This window comes from Arachis hypogaea, chromosome 2 (assembly GCF_003086295.3).
Source record: "Arachis hypogaea cultivar Tifrunner chromosome 2, arahy.Tifrunner.gnm2.J5K5, whole genome shotgun sequence".
Lineage (NCBI taxonomy): Eukaryota > Viridiplantae > Streptophyta > Magnoliopsida > Fabales > Fabaceae > Arachis > Arachis hypogaea.
In genome coordinates, this window is record NC_092037.1 from 56,211,485 (window position 1) to 56,222,826 (window position 11,342).

Here is an 11,342-nt window from a genome sequence, read left to right on the forward strand (position 1 = left end):
ATAAGGGTAGTATTTCCTGCAAGTCTAATCCTGCCTCATGTAGTGAACAAGATCCTGTCTCTTGAGCATACTAAGCTGATCCATGAGAGCACAGGAAGGAAGCTCTCAGTGAGAAGTGAGCATTTATTCCTCTATGGCTATCTTCCTCCTTGAAGGAACTGACCGTTAAGCTAGTGACGGTAAAGAAGCACTTGTTGGGAGGCAACCTAACCATGAGCAGAGTACTATTGTTTTTATTTTTTTTGTTTATCTTCATTTGCTTTCATTTTAATTAATTTCCATACGTTTCCCTTTTTTTAACGTTTGTGATCATGTGTAACAATTAGAGCAGAAATAGGAACGCATAGGAGAAAAACAGAACACCCTGGCGGGTGCCCCTAACTAGCGTTCAACGCTAGTAAGGAGAGGAGAGCATCGGCGTTCAACTCCCATGAGGGAAGCAGTCCCCGTGTTCAATGCCAAGAAGAGACCAGGTTTTCCTTGCTTGAGGACAAGTAAAGTTTTTAAGTTTGGTATTGCAGAGCAAGCTCTAGGTGTATATTATCATCAATGGCACCTAAGGAAGGTGGATCATCTTCACAAAAGATCACAACCTGAGCAACCATCAGCACTGAGGTGGTTGAGTTTCATCCCCCCCTTTCTTTCTGTTTTTTAGTATTTTAGTCTACTTTCTATTTTCAATTCTAGCTTTTGCATGATCTTTTCAAAATTTTGCTTTAGTATTTTATTTTCAAAGTTTTCAAAAAATTTTATGGTTATAAGATATCTCATGAATTGCCCACTAAGCTTAAAAAGAAAATTTTTGAAAAAGAAGTAGTAAAATACACAAGATCTTGAGAATATCATAAGTTATTCCAATTATTTTGATGTGGTGTCCTTATCTTTACATTCTGAATGTATAAATTAACTGAGCATAATTGATGTTGAAGTTAAGAATGTTGGCTCTTGAAGAACAGTAAATTTAGAGAAGTATTATTGATTCTCTGAAAAATAAAAAATATTTATTCTTGAAGCAAGAAAAAGTAGCAAAAAAATTATATAAAATAAAGAAAAAAATAAGAAGCTCAAAAGAAAAAGAAAAGAGTAAGGATCCAAGCCTTTGAGCATCAATGGTTGGGAGGGTAAAAAAAATTGGCCTAAAAAGCCCAAATGAGTTGCTATCCCTAACTATATGCTTGTGGTGTGAAGGTGTCAAGTAAAAAGCTTGAGACTAAGCAGTTAAAGTCGTGATCCCAAAACTAAAAGAGTATAATTAAGAACTCTGGGCACCATTGTCTGGGAATTTAAGCAAAGATAAATTCAAATTTAAAGGGTTCCCCAGTTAAGTGCTTGTGGCATTTATGTATCCGATGGTAATACGGAAAAACAAAACGCTTGGAGTCACGGCTAGGCTCAAAAGGGTGCAAAGCACCAAAAGAAGATGTGTTCAAGAATCAAGAAGAGCTTAAAGAAGAGAATCAATATATCATCCAGATTCTAGTTCCAAGGGATGCCAATACTTCTGAGCTTTAAAGGAAAGTGAGATGCCAAAATTGTTCAAAAACAAAGAGCTAATAGCCCCATTCAGTATTTGGAACAAAGCTTCATTGACAACTCTGAGACTTATTGTATTTTTTTATTCTCTTTAGTCCTACTTTTTTTTGGTTACTTGAGGACAAGCAACAGTTTAAGTTTGGTGTTTTGATGGGTGGATATTTTATACATTTTTTGGTACTATTGTGTTAGTGTTTTTAGGGTATTTTGTTAAGATTTATTATGTTTTAGTAGGTTTTAGTGCAAAAATCACTTTTTGGATGCTATTTTCAGTTTTTGTTGTTTTTCTATGATTTTAGGTGATTTTTGGGTGAATTTGGCAAGTTTTGGCAAAGTCTGATTCGGAGGCAACAAAAGGATAGCAGATGCTGTCAGATCCTGACCTCCATGCATTCAAACGAGTATTTCTGGAGCTACAAAGTTCCAATTGGCATGCTCTCAATGGCGTTGAAAGCTAAATTCTAGAGCTTTCTAGAAATATATAATAGTCTACACGTTTTTTTTCGGAGACGATAGCCCCAAAACGGGAGTTGAACGCACAACTTACCCCCTTTCTGGCGTTCGATGCCCAAACAGGACCAACCTCCAAAGTTGAACACCCAAACTAATGTTCAATGCCAGCCAGGGAGTAGGAAATGCCAAAAACTTTATTTGAATGCCAGGCATCAGCCCAAACACTCACTAAGTGGGCCCCAAAGTGGATTTTAGCACTTCTTAGCCTATTTTATTTCCCTTTTTGTAATTTTTAATTAAAAACAATATCTTTTAGGTTTAGTCTTAGAGTTTTTATTATAAATAAGGAACTTCCTTCCTCCTAAGGATTATGCCTCCCAGGACGGGAGAAGGATATTCGAACCTTATACATTATTCTCTGTACAGTATGAGCAACTAAACGACCTAGGTTAAGGTTAGGAGCTCTACTGATTCCTATGGATTAATGCAATTACTTTTATACTTCAATCTATGTTAGATTCTATTCTATGATGCATTGTTATTCTTCATCCTTATGAATCTCAATTCTACATGAGTTCCTTATGAATCCTGACCCGGATAGTATTGAGCTACAACTTGAGGATGCATCACGGGTTCCAACAAGTTATCTGAGCTAATTGGGGTATGTTACATAAAACCTCTTTAGTCAAGGGTAATAGAGGTTCCTGTGGCTCTAAGGGCTAGAACCATAAGAGCATCAGTCTCTGATCCGAAAGATCCGACCTTGTCTGTGGCATTTTGAGTAGGATCAGCAAAGAGATTGAATTACGTGAGCTTCACCCTCTCCCGGATTGATCTAGTTCGTTCGGATATTTGGTTCAAACTTGAGGAGATTAATGACCATGACCAATGGCTTAATCACTTATAGCCTTGTCATTGAAGGAATCATTCATCATTGAAGTAGTGAGTATGACGTGCTAAACTAGAAGAAGAAGCATCTCGAAGCCTTAACTGACAGCTAATTACTATTTCTACGATCTATTGTTCCTGTTTGTTTATGCACCTACAAAAAACAATAACTATCTCTCTATTTGCCTGACTGAGATCTACAAGATAACCACATCTTGATCAATCCGGCAATCTTCGTGGGATTTGACTCTCACTTACCTGAGGTATTACTTAGACGATCCGATGCACTTGCCGGATCAGTTGTGCGAGTCACAAATTCGCGCACCACCAGACAAGAGCTCTAGGCCTCCTTCTAGGTTCTATTTCAATGCTAGTTATTGAAGCTCAAATTAAATGTCCATCCCATACTATTATATATTGTTGAAAAGCTCTGGATGTCTACTTTGGATTGCCATTGGAAGCGCATAATATGGAGTTCTACAGCTCAAGTTATACTCCTTTGAAGATGTAAAGGTCATGCGGAGACGAAGCTGGCGCTGGGCAGTGAGTATGGGTGAGAGTGATGTATGCTCCAGGAGAGCATTGCGCTCTCACAATAGTGCCAGGTTTGCTTCCAGGGCCCATTTCAACACCAAATTTTGAAGCTCTAATTGAATGTCCATCCCATACTATTATATATCATTGGAAAGATCTAGATATATGTTTTCCAATGCAAATAGAAATCTAGAATTACCTCATTTGAAGTTTTGTATCTCAAGTTATTTTTGTTGGAGTATGAAGAGGTCAAGCTGCAGACCCTTTGAAGCTTTCTTTGTTTTTGGCGCTCCTGGAAGAAAGCATGCATGAGAGTGCCAAGAGTGAGCGTGAGTCTTTCAAGAATGCTTTGTTTTGTGCTTGTTTCTTTTTCTTATACCATTTTCTAGAAAAAAATTTCAACAAACCAAAGAGATCAAAGCAATATATGACTTAAGCACAAAATACTCAATAATTAAGCATAATTCATTAAATTTTTATATGAAAAAGCATAGAAAAACTCAACATGATGCCCATGCATCAGCGTGTAATACCACTGCTTGGTGTTACACACCCAAGCCCAAAGAACCAAGCCCAGTGCATGCCAGTGAATCAACATGATTTCAATAATACCCAACCTCAGAGATGTGATTCCTAATTGAAGATTAAAGAAGATTCTACTATGATTTAAATTTGATTTGATTCTATGTTTAGAATTTGAATTATTATGAGCTATCTTAATTATTATGATTAAGATAAGATTTAATTTTTGAATTTGAATTAGAAGAAATCCTAGGTATAATTAAGTGAATGACAATCACAGAGAGGACATCAAGCTTCCTTGACACAGTTTAGTTTTATTATTATTTATCCATTCTCTAGGAGTAACTAATCCTTTTGTCAAAGGGTTAGAAGTTCTGTTTATGTTTCTATGGATTATTAATCTGAGTTTTCTTTTATTTTAAAGTGTTGCATTGTTCTATTTCATGATTGAGTGATAAACCCCATTTTTAGGTTTTATCTTGTGCTTAATTTAGGGGATTTTATCAACTTTTCTCACATTTATTCAATGAAATGGCATGGTTTCATGATTTTCTCCTAATTTGTACTTGAGCGTGAAAACATACTTTTTAGGCCTTTAATTGCTAATTTTAATTCACTTTTGATTCCACTAGATGCCTTGATGTGTTTGTTAGTGAATTCAGGTTGAAAAGGCTAGAAATGGATCAAAGGGATGAAGAGAAAAGCATGCAAAGTGGAGAACTCATGAAAAATTAAGGATTTGGAGTGCTAACACCGATGCGCACGCGTGGATATGAAGTCGCATGGTGACGCGTACGCGTGACATGACGCGTACGCGTGGATGGAAAAATGTCAAGCGATGCGTACGCGTAACCCATGCGTACGCCTCATTACTCTCACATGACCTCATTAAAGTGAAAACGCTGGGGGCGATTTCTGGGCTTTCCAGGCCCATATCCAACTCGTTTTTGAGAGTATTTCATGCAGAATTCAAGCTTGGGCAAAGGGGGGAGCACATAGGAGAGTTTTTCATCATGCTTTAGTTAGTTTCTAGAGAGAGAAGCTCTCTCTTCTCTCTAGAATTAGGTTAAATGTAGATTAGGATTTCTTTAGATCTAGGTTTAATTCATATCTTAATCTACTTTTCATTTACAATTTCTTGTTCCTTTACCTTTGCTTTCATAGTTTAGCATTTTACTCTTTGTATTTGTTTACCATGTTGTTGATGCACTCTTGTTTCTTTTATTTTCCTTTAATGCAATTTATGTTTGCTTTCTTTTATTGTTGATTTGAGTTGTTGTTGTTAATTTCCTTGCAATTGGTAGTTGTAGATTTACATTTCTTGCAATTTTATCTTGCTTTCCTTTTATGCCTTCCAAGTGTTTGACAAAATACTTGGAAGGATGTTAGAGTAGATTTTTCTCCTCTTGGCCTAGGTTGAGTAATTAGAAACTCTTGAATTATCAAACGCTTTTGTTGATTGATAATTGGAAGTTGCTAGTCGATTTAAATGTCACTAAAGCTAGTCTTTCACTATGATTTGGCTAGGACTTATGATCTCAAGTTGATATCCACTTGACTTTCCTTCATAATTAGAGGTTAACTAAGTGGAGCAATGGACAATTCTTGTCACAATTGATGATGATAACGAGGATAGAACTTCTAGTTATTATCCCTTGCTAAGAGCTTTCTTAGTTGTTGGTTTATTTCTTTTGCTATTTATATTTCTTGTTCCTTATTACAAAAACCCCAAAACATTCCTTCCTAGCCAATAACAAGAACACTTCCTTGCAATTCCTTGAGAGACAACCCGAGGTTTAAATACTTTGGTTATTTTTATTGGGGTTTGTACTTGTGACAAACAAATTTTTTATTGAGGAATTATTTGTTAGTTTAGAACTATACTTGCAACGAGATTTCAATTGAGAAATTCTATACCATACGAACAATTTCCGTTCATCATTGAGTTATTCGTTCTTCATCCTTAACGAAGTGGTAGCATTGAAAGGTGTGCTAATCCCATCTTGAATTTGTTTATTGCTTCCACATAACTAATATTTGAATTATGCTTGAAAACTCTTTTTCACATGACTTTTTGAATCGACTAGACATAGTGGTTTTCAAAGTGTGCGATATATACATGATTTTCACTCTAGTTTTGAATACGTAACATATTATTCAGATTAAAACAAATTTTGAAAATTGTGTTTTCTCATAGGATTCAATCGGACAGGACTAGCTTGAATACGTGACATATAATATGGCCTAAGGACTACTTTTAAGTCTTATGATAAACTAAATCGGATTTATGCTTAACCTCTTCAATTAATTAATTGACCAAGACATTAGCGGTTGATTAATTGAAGAAAAACGAGTAGCTAAGACATTGAAAATAGGTTAATTAAGATTCACCGTGAAAAGATATTTTCATACTTTAAAATAGGAAAACAAGGTTTGATTTTTCTAGGTCTTAAATATCTCTGAAGCCCTTTACATTCTTCATTATTGATTTCTCTCAATTTCAACATCACTGCCTTATAAACACTCAATTCTCAAGTTCCATCAAGACAAGTTTTCAACCCTAATCAATCTCTGTTTCACTGATCTAATTAGTTATTTAACTCTACATTTGCGTGCTCAATCATTTAATCCTCATGGGAATGATGTTCACTCAATGTGATATTAATTAAATGATCTGGTGCACTTGCTGAGGATTAACTGAGATTGACATCATACGTTAGGTTAAATTGCTAAATTAGACCTGTCTTTTTTTGTTTTTGTTTTTTGTTTATTTCCTTTTCATTATTAGGTTTTATTTTTATTTTATTTTTTCTATACCACTGGTGTCTTTGATTTGTTTCATTGTGTATGCAAGGGAGTGACAATTCTAAACCTCTTCAGTATGATCCTAAGATTGAATTAACTCTATTCCAATTAAGAAAGCAAGCAAGAGCCAGGAAAGAAGAGGAAAAAAAGATGGCCGAGGGACAAAAAATTGCAAAGAAAATCCTTGGAAACTCCACCATACCCACCACTGATAGTTGTGGTAGCAACATAGTGAGACCCACTGTGGAAGCTAACAATTTTGAGTATAAACCCTCACTCATACAATTGGCATAGGAAGACCAATTCAGTAGTAATCTTCAAGAAGATCCGAAGATGCACATATCTAGCTTTCTTCAAATATGTGACACGGTCAAGAGTAATAGAGTCTTCCATTTTCTCCCATTCGATGTCTTGATATGCCTGTTTGAGTGATTTAAAGTTTTGAAGGCAAGAATGGCTTGAAAGCAATGGAAAAAAAACATGCAAAGTGGAGAATTCATAAAGAAATGTGGGTTTGTTGAATTCATGGTGACGCGTAAGCATGACCCACGCGTACGCGTGAGTGGGAAGTCTGTCATACGACGCGTATGCGTGACAAGCATTACGGGAGCCACGTCAGCTTTTTTCGTTGGGTATGACGGAGGCATTTGGACGGAGGGACTGATCCGTCTAACTTTTAAGGACGTCAAAAACTTAAAAGTATTTTCAATAATCAGGGACGAAAATGTCTGCGGAAAAAAAGGTTAGGGATGAAAATATCCTTTACTCAAACTAATTAATCAAGCTATCCATATATGCTTTGTTGTGTGGATGAAATCTCAAATCCTCAAAGGATGAAAATCTTCTGTCCCATCAAATGTGTTCTGCCAAATGCCAATTGAAATGTATGTTTATTTCTATAGTTTCCTATTACATTTTTTATTTTATAAAGTATAATTTTTTACCTATGTTCAATTATGCATGTATCAGACTAGAAAACATTGTGATTAGTGGACACAAAAGATAATATAGAGCTTGTTTCATGAAACAAAACACTTGGTAGATGTAATTATCATATATATTTCTTTAATTTGATACCAAAGGAGTAATAATCTAATATACATGGGTTTTGTGACACAGCGTGCCATTTTGGGTTTAAATTTTTTGGGTTATTAAAATTAAGTAAATGTGATATTATATTTTATATAGTTAGTTCCAAATCTTGCAAGATAATAATAATAAATCATCTAGTAAATAATAAATTCATGAGTGTTATAAAAAAAGAACCTTCAAAAAGTCTTAAAACTGAACTAAGCAAATGTAAAGTATTGACAAAATTAATAATATAATAACCCATATGATAGTTATCAATTTATGGATTAGAGATAACTTAGGATGGATATAAAGAGGTAAGGAGTTTTAAACTGCTTAATGAGTTTATGTTTTCTTATGCAGTATCTATTTGGTACTTTTACCGTACTGAAAACTCATAGGCCAGGGATTCTCATTCCATATATATTTTCTGTTTTTCAGATGCAGGTTTTGGTGCTCAGCAGTGATCGATGATTCATCTGAGAGATGGCGAAGTTATTGGACTTCTGCTTTAATTTACTTTTGTTTAGATCTCTTCGTATTTATTTTGAAAAACATATATGTATGTGTTTATTTCTTTTAGAACTTGCCTATAGAGGCCTTGATGTATATTTTGGGAAAGATAGGGAAAAATACTATTGTCAACTAGTTTTTATTTCTGTAACCATAGTCGGCCTAAACTTTGCAGGTCACAACTGGTCATGTCTTTATTCTATTATACCTTAAAATTTTATTTATCTCCGCTTTTCGACCGCACTTTATCTTTCCTTTTTATCGATGCGTGAGTGTTTCCGAGTTCGCGATTTTATTTTACTCCTTTTCAGGCTTCTTGTTTAATAATTTCTTTCAACATATATTTATATATTATAAATTCACCTTGAGAGTCGTACCATCTTACTATCATTGACTTATGACTCAAGCATAAGGATTTGAACATTAAGGTGTTACACGAAAAATAAAAGACAAAACTTTCTCAAGCAGCTTTATCCTTGGATAACGAGGGAGACATTAAGGCATCAAAGGAAGGCCTAAATATGCCAGATGATTACACTATTTGGAACGAAGTAATGACAAAAGAAAAACAGAAAATTTGGTTTATGTTCTTTTGGTTTAGATTTCTCTTCAAAATTGGGTTCCAAAACTTGTTCAGAGACATCCAAAGACGATCTAAATATTGAGCAAGAACTTCACATGTGGAAAGAAAATACAAAGGAGCAAGAAATGATCAATGAAGAGTAAAAGGTTAAGTTGGATGATGCTGAGCATAAGTTAAAAGATCAAGGACGTCAACTAAAAGCTCAACAGAAAAGAATTGGTTCTACTAAAAAGACACTTCATGCTTTATATAAAAGTTGAATCTCCCACTTCCTTCAACCTTGTTTGTTCCTACGAAAAATGAGTTTGGAACAGGTTTTAATGATGATGAGGATGATAACATGAGTGATTGATATTTGGAGTAAATATTTTCTTTGATTCAGATTAAAAAAATTTTAGGTGAATTAGTTAGTGTATTTTAATTTATTCATGATTTGTGACCTTTTTAAAGGCTTTTTTGTTTTAGTTTAATTATTTTTTCTTATTTTAGTATAATTATATTTATGGATAAAAGTATTTTAGTAATAAATCTTTTTTATGTCTTTTATTGTAATTAATTTTTTCACGACTTTATTATATGTTTATAATTTTAGTGATATAATATGAATTTCTTTTATTATAACGGTCTTAATATAGAAAGAAGATCGTATACAATTTATTTTTTAAAATATTTATATAGCAAATAGCAAATTATTTTGTATGAAAATTATTTAAAATATTATATTAAATTTGTAAAATATTTGTTTGAGAATAATTTTTTATTTTGTATGAGATTTATTTGAAATATGCAAATTATATTAAATTAAATTAAATTTATCTGAAATTTAATTGAAAGAAACATTTAATTTATCTCAAATTTGTGCAAAAAAATCTGTTATATTTGATTAAATTTATTAAAAATTTGTCTAAAATGAAGTATATTTTTTGTTTGAAATTTATCTAAAATAAAATATTTTTACGTTTGAAATTTGTCTGAAATATATTTTTTTATGTTGGCTACTCTATTTAAAATTTGTCTAAAATACATCATAATAGTTAGAAATCTAGCAGCCAAATGCCTATTCGAAATTTGTCACAAAATCGTCTGAAATAAATTTCGGACGAAATTTTGAACAAAATATAAATTAGCAACAAGGGTTTTTGAGATGAAAAAATCATTTAAATTTTGTTAGAAATAAAAATTTTGTCTCAAATTTATTTGAAATTTATATATGAATTTTATCTTAAAATTCGTCCAAAATTATTAATTTCTTGTATTATATGATTGTTACATGTTAACAATATGTCAGGATATAATTGTACGTTCTGTTAACAGTGTTAACACTTAACGATGTAATTAAAATATATTTAAAATGTTAAATATAAAATTGATATAAATTGAATCTTAAAAATATTTTAAAATTTTAAAAATAGAATAAAAAATATATTTTATTTTATTTAAATGAACTACTTTTCTTCAAAGTAATTAGTAACATTGTCCTTGTATCAAGACCTGTGAGATACTACATAGGTTGTGCTTGAGTTTGAAATTTGGCATGTTACATCAAGAAGATTTGAAACTATTAACATTGGATAAAAGTTTGAGGGTTGCTACATATATGCCTCCTCCATCAAGTACAAAATTGCGTGGTTCATGCCAACTTTGTACGAAGAGCCGTGTTATTTTGCATTAGTATCTAATTATCCAAATAACATTTCTGCTAAGCGAAATAATGATTTTAAATAGGGGTGGCAAGTGGAGAAGTCCATCCTGTCCCATCCCGTCTCGTCTCATGAGACAATCTTAAAACTTCACCTTGTTCTGCTTAACAATAGGTTGGCGGGTTAGTGGGTCAAGTATGTAAAATTTGTTTTTATTAAGTATTAAATAATAATATAATTTCACAACAATTTAATTATTTATAATTTTTTAAAATATAAAAAAATTTATAATTTCTAAATTCACAAACATTAAAATCTTTATAATTATAAATATATAATAAACATAATTATAAACTAAACTTTTTGAAACAAAATAATAAAATTAATATTGTGCAAAGTAAAATAAATATTGTTCAAAATATATAATTAAACATCTACAAGTTTAGATTATAATCAATGTAACACCCTACTACACAGAATCTTATGCTTAAGTCATAAGACAGAGGTGGCGAGGTATTACGACCTCTAAAAATAAAATATAGTATGTATAGTATTGCAAAAATGTTAATAACTAGGAGCCTTTGAAGAAAAGTGGGTAAATCAAAACGATAAATCAAGAAGCGCAACACTCCGATCGATAACGTAACGAACATATAAGGAGTAAGCTAACACAAAGAGATATACAGAAGAGTGACAACAATACATATATCAAGGCTCAAGACTCGGTTTCCGAAGATATTCAGTCCGAGCGTAACAGTATATATACATATATAGTAAGGAAATCCCCAAAGAACTGGTGT